Here is an 11,369-nt window from a genome sequence, read left to right on the forward strand (position 1 = left end):
TATACGTCTAATTTGGGTTAACCAATTAGACGCAAGTATTACAAGTATTAACCAATAGAATCAGTACATAAGATTCTATTGGAAATTAGTATTAAGAAACAATGTTAGATTTAAAAATGAACAAATTAATAAAAACAGTCTTCTACAAACACTGAAAGTGACGCGTCTTTTATTTCTACAAAAGATAATACTTCACACCAGCAAATATTCTAGTAAAGGGAGCACCAGAGAGAGCGTAACATCCCTTTTGAAATTTTAAAATGCTACATGGACTTTACTCGAACATTTTGTTTTAAATAAAATTTGTCTTGATGTTTTGGTTTGAATTTAAATTTCAAATTGTTTCTTTGCGCGGTACTGACGAAAACTACAAGAAAAAAATGAAATATTAAGTGTATTAATTGTTAAAAATAAATCAATAATGAAATGGACAAAAAAAATACAACACAGCAGTGCCGACTGGTCTAAAATGCGGAGGTGTGCAGCGCGCACCCTAATATAATTTGCAAATTGTCAAATAATATATCATATATAAATTTATAAAATGTCTTTACATTAAGAATTAATATTGTTTATTACATTTTCATGTATATATTTTTAAAGATTAAAGTTTTAGCAAAAACAATTAAATATCATTGTCTATGAAAACTCATTCAATTTGCTTCTTTTAGCTACTATAGTCGTTAGTTGTGCTCATAAGTTTGCAGCTCACATCGCAAAACATTTCTATCATATTTCATCTTTCCCCTTTAAGCAATTGCATTCATAAATTTTTGTCATAAGTGTGCACAAAAATATAATAAACAAAACAATGTGCGTGTGCTCTAGCTTAAAATATGAGAAATAGAGATTAGGAATTGTATGAGAGTATTTTCTGTTCTATTAAAGAATACTTGTACAAGAACGGCAACTTGAATGTAAACAAAACAAACCAACCAACACACTCTCAAAATAATTTAATACTACCAGACCAAGCATGTTGCTTTGTTGTTGTAAGTCGACCCACCACTAGTGAAAAGTTTCACCACGCCGAACGGAACGTTTCACCACCACGAACGGCTTTCAATTTTTTTTATTACGAAAAAGCGATATGAAGAGCCTTAATTGGGTTTTGTTTTGGTTTTCTGACAGAGAAATGCGCGCAAATAACAGAAAAACGTAGTCCAATCAAACTGAGTTATAAAAAGTAGTGAATAAATTTCTTTGAAAAAATAATTACATTTATCAATAACAATTATTATTTCAGTTATTAATATTTGAAGATGGTTCGGAATTGCGTAATGGAATGTAAGTTATTTAAGGGAATATATGAATTTCCTAAAAATTAGGAAAGAAGGTAAAAAACAATAATTTATTAATTGTGAATTTAAAATATATGTTTTATGTTTAATGTGATTTGTTCGTTTTTATGTGTATAAATAAAAATTAGTAAAGCAAAAATATATGTGAGTATATATGTAAATATATTTAAATAAAGTTTGCTTGTTTGTTAATTTGTTTTTGTTAAATATGTGATAAACATAATAAGAAATAAACAAAAGTTGTATACTATTTTTGTTTTTTTGTATACCATTTGGATATAAAAAGAATGATGTAAATTATATTTTTATGTTAAAATATTCATATTTAAATACATTAATAGTTTAAAAACCTTTAATATTAATCAATTTATTATTAATTTAGTTCAACAATTTTATTTTTAAGTAAATTTTTATTTACAACTTTTATTTAATAAAATAACTTTTAACATATTTCACAATTAACAAATTTTACTATTTCATTTGTTTATATTAAAAACACTGAATAAAATTAAATCGTATATATCTTGGGATTGCTTGAAATTAGAAAATAAGTATACTTATAAGTATAAGTTTCTTCTTTGGAAGTATCTTCGATTATCCAATTAGATTAATCGTACTAAATTTTAAACAAATGCCTTTAAAAAATATGTATATTAAAAAGTTAAGCACATGTTTTATTTTTAAATAAATTTGCATTAATGATGATGAATTATAAAACTGTAACATTGTGCGCTATTTCTACATATAGGAAAAATCTTTTAAAGGACAAACCAGCATACATACAAATTAAGAGTCAATATTATTTAACGTAAGTAACTTAAATTACGAATTATTTTTATAATTAATTCGCTTTATTTTGAGCACAGAAATTTTTCTAATTTGTTCAATTCAAATTATTTTGAAAAAAGATCGATACAATCACCACCATCAATTCTGCCAATACTGACTAATATGGCGTTTACATTGGCCGAAAATGGCTCATTTTGGTCAAAAATCGAAAATGAGTAGCGCATGACTCATTCTTGCATATAAAATTTCAAGCGCGAAAATGAGCAATTTTCTCACATTCTGTATGAAAGACGTTCGAATGCATTCCACATATGTTCCAAATGCAAAGGAATCCATTAAATATACCCTAAATAAAAGCTTTTCATGGCATTTTGACAGTTTGAGAAAGCTGTTTTTGACATATTTACAAAAAAAAGTAAACAAAGGTTTAGTGGTTGTATTTTCTTGAAAGCGATGCACCTCTTTTTAGAACTTCTACTTCCCAAAAGGTAATTAATCGAAGTTTAAAAATATGTTTTAAGTTTATATTGTAAGGTTTGAAAGCATATTTAACCTTCATGCAATATTTTTTTGGCACAGGCCAAAAATCAAATCAACAAGCAAGTTGAAAAATCAGCTGTTTGAAATAAGAACAAACGAATTACAACGAATGTAAACACTTTCAAATGGCTCATTCAAAATGAGCCATTTTCGGCCAATGTAAACGCCATATAAAAAATAAGATTCCTTTCATCACATTTCGTATTTCGATGTACTAAAAAAAATTAGTATTAAAATTTTTTGAAATATTTTCAATTTAAATAGTGTACACTTTTTTTATTACATTTATTTATTCAAAAATTATTTTAAATGAAATTGAAAATATATTTAACAAAACAGTAAACATATTATAAGTTTTTACTTTTTCTATATTAATTCTTTTTGTGAATGGCGATACTCTTTGCAAATTATTTAAATAATAGAATTACTTTACAAAATGTATTTTGTCAATTTTATTTTTGTACATTTAACAATTAAAACAGAAACATAACAAAAAGCTAAAGATGCATTATAATAATTCATATTATTAATATGTATTGATATAATTATATTATAAAATATGGTTATTGCCTCAAATGCTTTTTTTATCACTTATAAATTTACAAACTGCTTTTATTTATAAATTAACAAACATATTTTATTGTAAAATATTGATTTATATAATTTTATAAATTTTAATTTACATATCATTTTAATATAATCGTTTATTTAATTGAAAAGTAATTGAAACCATGCTACGAAAACTGACGCCATCCAAAGTTTTTTTGTTAATCCATTCTCTCGCTTTTTGACATTCGCTGTCACACATATCTTGAGTGACCACATATTGTTTAAATTTTAAAGGTGACCAGTTGTTCCTAACGTGTCGTTAAGCGTCCACGCGCTCCGAAACAGTTTTTTCTTCGTACTACAATTAACACCATGGCTTTTGGAGATCAGACGCATAAACTGATTTGTAGTGTCGTTGTTTTCGATCGGATTCTGGTAGGTCTTCGATGCATAATGGTCATTATCGCGAGCTTCGGTAACTACGAACGGTCCTTTATACCGATATTCAAGTTTACGGGACATGCCAATGGTTGCTGGTTCTCGTTCTGCCAAAACTAAATCATCTCGTATTTCGTTGATTTCGTATGTTTGCCGTCGAAAAGTGTTTTGGTGTAGGCTCGTTCGCTATCGGTATTACTAGCAGCATTTAAGCGCCGTCGATGGAGTCCTTCTTCTTCCTTTTTTTCCAATCGCATTTCTTTTTGTTTTAACTTACGTGCGTTATTTGTTGCCCATTCTATATCGTTTTTATCATCTATTTCTATTTTTACATTTATGTCTTCTTTAATATCTAATTTCACATCCGAATCATGTCTACGTTTTCGACCACCAAGATTTCGTTCCATAGGTTCCTCAGATAATAGTAAAGAATCTTCGGCTTTTAATATCTGTCGTCGATTTTTAAATTTCTTTTTCGGCTTTTTGAATTTTGCGAATTTTGACATACAATGACCGCGTGGCAAAACTAATTATGGAACACATACACCAAGAAAATCTTCATTGTGGGCCTCAAGCATTGCTGGCACAGACCAGGCAAAAATTCTGGCCAATCAAAGGAAAATGCATGGCCAGAGCTATTGTACAACATTGTGTCTTATGCCGGTGAGCACAACCTCAAATGTTAAAACAAATAATGGGTAACTTACCAAAAGATAGAGTTTCTCCAAACCAGACCATTTTTCAATTCGGCAGTAGATTTCTTGGAACCAGTGTGGATTCATTACAAAATCCGCATTAAAAAGCCATGCAAGGCGTACATTGCAGTGTTTTGCTGTTTTTCTACCAAAGCAGTTCATCTCGAGATCGTTAGTGATCAGACAAGCAATGCATTTATATGTGCTCTTCAAGGATTTATATCGAGGCGAGGCAGGTGTAATAATATCTATTGCGACAATGCCACGAACTTTGTTGGAGCCTGTAAACAATTAGATGAACTCAAGTCTTCAATATATAGTTTAACCGCTCAAAAGCAAGTTGCACGATTCTATACTGATAAGGGAATGACATTTCATTTCATTCTGCCACGGGCACCACACTTTGGTGGCATATGGGAAGCAGCTGTCAAATCAGCAAAATATCATCTTAAACGTTTAGTTAATACATTACACTTGACATATGAAGAACTGGAGACCGTTGTGGTTCAAATCGAAGCAATACTCAATTCCAAGCCAATAACACCGCAATCTTCAGATCCAAATGATCTAATTGCACTTACGCCAGGTCATTTTTTGATCGGTGAACCGTTAACACGATTAGAATACTTATTGAACAAGCCTCAGAATGGAATGCAACCTTGTATTTAACATTTATTGATTTTGAAAAGGCTTTCGACTTGCTTAAAAGAAGTTACATATGGATGGCGTTAAACGCTAAAGGTATCCCTAATAAGATCATTAATATTCTCAAGAAGAGCTACGAAGGGGCCACGAGTAGAGTTTTACATAAAGGTACTCTTAGCGACAGCTTTAATTGCAACAGTGGATTGCGACAGGGTTGCGCCCTCTCACCGTTACTGTTTATCACAGTCCTAGACGTCGTTTTAGAAGCTGTAGAAGAAAGCCCAATCGGCATTGGTTGGAAGCTGAATCAAAAGCTTGGTCATCTTGAATATGCAGACGATGTAGTATTGTTAACAAACACACACATATATATGCAAACTCTTGTTAATAACGTATGTGAGCAGTCATATAAAGTCGGCCTAAAAATTAACGCCTCAAAGACAAAAACAATGAGAACAAAAGCAAGCAATCAATTGCCCATTCTTCTGTACGATCAAAACATTGAAGACGTGCAGGAACTCGAATACCTGGGGAGTATAGCCAACAGCGAGGGTGGCAAGATGGTCAAAGGAATATCTAAATGAACTTCAGTACCGCAATAAATGGAAAACAGAAGCAGAAAATTTTAAAAAAGGTACTATGGTTATCATAAAAGAAGATAATACACCTCCGACGGAATGGTCATTAGGGCGGATAGTGAATACTTACTCAGGAATTGACGGCAAGGTTCGAGTGGTAGATGTTAAAACCTAGATCGGAATTTGGAAGCGGCCGATACATCGATTGGCACCGTTACTAGCAGATCAAGCTGAAGACGCGCCACGAAAACGCGCAAAACTCGATAACAACAATCAATATCCGAACTCGAAGTTGACGTAGAGGCACAGATTTGACCAAAGTGAACAGGAGTGAGAATGTTAAGTTTTATATTAAATTTAGTATAAATATCAATCATTAATTATTATAATTATTGTATGTGTAAATAAGTACTTTAAATTAGTTTCTTATTCTGTCTTAAATTAGTTTCTTATTCTGTCTTTGTTGTTGGTTTTATTTGTGTTATCACATATTTTTAGCAATGTTGCTGGCTCTCACAAATAAATATTCCCTCGCTATCAGCGTGCCAGACAGGACATGATCATCTTCACACGCCACTGTGCGAGGTTAATAAGCATTATGTTAATTTTCTTTTATCGTGTGTTCGTTGTGAGTTGCAGCAATAGGCAAGCCGCTGCGACAGTTCTGTTGTTCCCACAGGTGCAATATGAGATGGCGCATGACGTAAGTGATAGCACATTTAAGTCATCAAATTTGTGAAGCAAGTTGGTAAATGGCAAAATACATACCAGCTTGCTGACGTCATTAAATAGTATAAGCTTAGGTAATACACATATTTCCACGAATGCCCTAGGCCTTGAATATTCAAAGCCCATCGGATAACAAATCGTGGGAACTAGGTGCATTTCCTCTTTTACCATAAGCTTAGTATTAAGAATTTTGTATAAAAGCAAAATATTCTTTAATAAACATTGAATTCAATTTCAGAACCTGAATTCAATCAAGCTTTTTCTTTGGTTTAAGTGCCTAAAGGAACCTTGATCAAAGTCGGTTTATGTGCCGAATTTGAAAAACTAATATAACCAAACAAATAAACAAACAAATTATTAAAAAAACACACATATATATATATATATACATATATATATCTGTTTATAAAATACGTGACTGGTTCATGTGCCAGAGTGCGTAAGTGAATACTAAGCTGGTTAATATGCCGGATTAGTCAAATCCTTATCAGACTAGATACGGATAAAAACATACGTGTAGAAGCTAAGCTGGTTAAGTGCCGGATTAGCTAAAATCTGTATCAAACTAAGTACAGTACATAACAATCGATTTTTAAGTCTGTCTCGATTTGTAAATTGAATCGCTCTATACCATCACCGAGTTCACCGATGGTAAATAGGCTTTTACTGCGCGTACCACTTATTTCGTTGGCAAATATTTCTCAAATCATATTACATTCACTTCCAGTATCAATAAGTGCAATGGCTTGCTTACCGCCAATCATTATTTGCTCAAGAAATTTATTGTCGTTCATTTTTATTTTACGCATGAAAGCGGACGATTTTCCTCAATTTTGCTGTTCATATCTGGGGTGTACCTTATTGCAATCTACACAACGAGTACGTTATTGGGGTTTTTGCACAATTTACTGACGCGTGACATAATTCACCACAATTGTAGCACGTAATAGTCATTGCCTTATTGAACGATTGAAGATTTTGTTCGCTTTCATTCGCATCGCGAAAACGATTATTGTTTATCTTAACACAATTTTATTAGTCCAAATTGCCGAATGTAACATTATATTTATTTAAATACAAATCTTATTTTAATAAAGTAAATTACAATGCTGTTGGTAATTAAATTTATTATAAAAATTTTGTTTTATGTTATTATTAAAGACGTATCTTCACTATTTTAAAGAATATTATTTACTTTACATTGTGCTTGTGTTGCAGTGCCTGTCTTGGAAGTGCCATATCTGGAAGGGTGTGCGGCCCTTCTATAATGTTGTTTTTACATGTACCACTTAAATTAAAAATGATAAATTGAAATATATAAGATGTTTTATTAATAAAAATTATATTACATCAGGCAACAATATATAAACAATATAACATTTAATAATTCATTAACAAAATAACATAAAACATAAAAATTAATAATCCATATCAATATGGCATAAATACAACTTTTCACATATATCTTATTATAGGCCTTTTCGGTGGCTCGCAAGTATGGCAAACAACAGCAAGTTGCTGGCCTATGCTGGCCTATACTGTCCGAAATGTATACAAAACAACAATACTATTTTGTCTATCTCGGCCAGTATAGGTATACTGGCCACACACATCGGCCAGTAAAAAAAAAGTGTTGCCAACGCAATAAGCGAACTATTGTGAACCTTCATTGGAAATTGCAACGAATATTGCAATCATATGTCTAAAATTATATGTAAATAAAAATTCAAACAGAATTTAAAAATTTCATAAATTTGAAAACTGGAAAAAAGAAAAATTTCAATGTTATATTTTTAAATTTTCAACATTTTTCCCAATTCCTCTTAATTTTGTATTAATTTTAATTTTTTAATCTATATTTATTATTTATTTTTATACAAAATGTAATTTGCTTGCATTATGCTATTTTTGCTAATTGTCAAGACATAACCCTTGACATATTACAATAGTGATACCAACGGTTCACGTGGCCAATATAGGCCAGCATGTATTTTTTGCCATACTTGCGAGCCATCGAAAAGGCCTAATATTAAACCATCTTTTTTCAAACAAAAGAGTTTGTACTTAGAATCATACATGTTTATGCAGTGATCAAATACAATCGAACACACTTGCAACGCATAAATGTGCTACCAGGTACCCCGCACACAAAGCTGTTATTATTCTTTGGTGCAACAGCTAAAAGGGGAGAGACGAAATTTGAAAGAAATGTATGGTGATGTGAGCTGCAAATTTTAGCCGCACATCTAACCGCTTCGCCAACATGTTGAATTGTTATACATGTAGTTGATATTCGAATAGAACCAAAGAATATCTGTATAAGAAAAGAAAGTCTTTGCTCTCTGAGAATAACGTGAGAAATTTTTGCCGTAAATTCATTTTTTGTAACATTTTGGTCACACATATTCAATGCATGTTATTTCACTAAGCTTATGTCAAATTTCGCTCTTTTAGGGCTGCAGTATTATTCTTTATTGCATACATTTTATAAAAGGATTATCACTATTTTTCATTTAAGTATATTAAATATGTTTAGTAATATAAATAAGGAAAACTGGTTAAAATTTTTTCCTTTTGTTTTTAATATTAGGAATTCTCCTGGTGAAGGCAAAAGCGAATTTGCCGAAACACGTGTAGGGATACACAACATAACACTTTCGAAATAAAAGTTAATATATTCTAAAAAAACAAAAATAACCGCATTTAAATATTTTCGAATTAACGACTCAAAAATTAAAACAAAAATAAAAATAAAAACCAATATTTCTAATATCGTTTTCTCGAACAATTTTCTCGCTTTTGACTATTAGTTAATTGAAGTAAAAGAAAAAAAATCGTTCGAGAATGAATAGAAATAACAGGGTACTAGCTCCCATTTGAGCAGAGCACTGCGACCATGATTGATCTTTTGTGCTACAACAGACCCTAACTGAACAATAGACATTCCGCCTTTCGAATGAAGGTCAAAATGTCGGTTGTTGAGGACTTCCTAATGTCGGAAGGTGAAAGCAATTCCCGACCCAGTGATCTCCTCCTGACCCAGATCAGAGCTGGGCAGTCACATAAGATGTGGCTGGTTGTCTCCTCTGCCTCTAAGCAGAGTCTACAATCTATCTCTTCAGATAGGCCCATTTTGTTGAGATGGTAACGTAGCCCATGGTGACCCGTTAGATATCCCACTAGCATCCTCAACTCTGTTCTGCTGAAAGTGGATATCTTATTGTAGCTATAAGGGAGAACCAGCTCTTTAGCGAAATTTACATAAACAAGTCGCTGGTGCTGATGAATCAGAATCGTGAGACTGCGTACAATTTTTTAAGTAAAGTAGCGTACACAGCAGAAGACTCATTCATACACAACATATACTCGAGTGGTATGAATTGATGAGTGCAGCCATCAAAAATGATTGAATGTAATTTAATGATTGTCGATTCGGTCAGTTTTTACATTCGTAGAAACTTTGTGTAAATTTTGTGTCAGGGCTTTGTTTGCTGACCGATATTGTCCTGAACTCCGTTCGAATAATCGAATTTATATATATATTCTATTTCTACGTACCGAATTTCTATAATAACAAGGCTTTGCATTCAACGTAAAGCTAAATTTATTTCTTGTTTTATGTTGTACATAAATAAAGCTTATAGAGGACCAAGACGGAAACATGCATCATGTAATCTATCGTGTGTATACTATGGAATTTTTGAGTCCAAGGCTCATATATTTATTGAATGGCCTCGCACTTTATTCGTTACCGTTGGAAAGGCCAGCCGAATAGGGAACATGAACTGAATATGATCATGCTTGAATTTTTATTACTTCTTTGATGACTAGTCTCGTTCAATTGCTCACCCGTGACCGGTGAATCAATCTTAATTGTTTGATTCTGTAGGCCTCGTTTTATGACTGTCAGTATTGCTCGTTCGATTATCAAATATAAACCTTTTATTTTGTAAGTATATTACAAAAGAACGACTGCTTATTTTAAAAAGAACATATGAAACAACATCACTGTTGGCTCGTTTACTCCAACCTTGTTGAAATCGCTTAACTAATAGCTAGCAGCTCAAATCGCATGGTTGTCATCAAAGAATATCTTTACAAGAACGGAAACTCCGCCCACTTCGTGAGAGTGCATTTGAAATTGCTTTTGAAAACTTATTTTTTATAACATTTTGGCACACGTATTAAATATATGTGATCTTACCACGATAATATCAAATTGCTCTCTTTTTGGGGTTGCAGTATAATAATTTGCTGCTACTTGCTAATCATATATTAACTTTTTAGTAATATAAAAAACTTATGCTTCCTTATTTGGTTAATAATATCACATTACGTAAACAAAATATATATTGTAACAAATAATATATGATAAATAAATACATAAATTAATATATAATAATTTAAATCAATTAATTTAAATCAGTTTAGTTTACTTAATCATGTAATATATATTCAGTAAATTAATTTTTGTTGCTTTTTTCATATGAATTTTATAGTATTTAAATTTATAATGTTCGACAACAAACTTTTGTAGAAGCAAATATTTTAATTAAATAAAAAGAACAGTTTTGAATATTTCTTATTTAGTGAGTTATATTTTCTTATATATTTTTTGAGCGTGTAAAATATTATTTCAAAAACAATTTTGATATAATAGCATTAAATACCGTTTTGATGTGAAATTAATAACAAATATTGAAGCTACTACCAATTCACTTTTTTATACGGCAGCACTTAAGTGATCCATGATAAATTGTGTTTCTCTGCGAAGATTTAATTTTTAAATTTAGTGCCAAAAAATATGTTGATGAGAGGGGGTGTACGCGCATTCCCTTTAAATGTGTGGTACGTATTATTGCCTTGCATGCATTTCTAATTGATTAGTAACAATAAATCTGTTGATGAGGGAGGATGTGCGCGCATCCGCTCTAAATGTATGTGGTGAATAATACTTATTAATTTACGTACATTACTGTGTGATCAGTAGCGAAAAATCTATTGATAAGAGTGGGTGCATGCGCATTCATTGTCGGATTTATGAGTTTTTCTTATGAAGACATATTTTTATATAAAATTTAACAATTTTTAAATTTTAATATTGA

The sequence above is a fragment of the Teleopsis dalmanni genome, chromosome 2, assembly GCF_002237135.1.
Source record: "Teleopsis dalmanni isolate 2A chromosome 2, ASM223713v2, whole genome shotgun sequence".
NCBI classification, from domain to species: domain Eukaryota; kingdom Metazoa; phylum Arthropoda; class Insecta; order Diptera; family Diopsidae; genus Teleopsis; species Teleopsis dalmanni.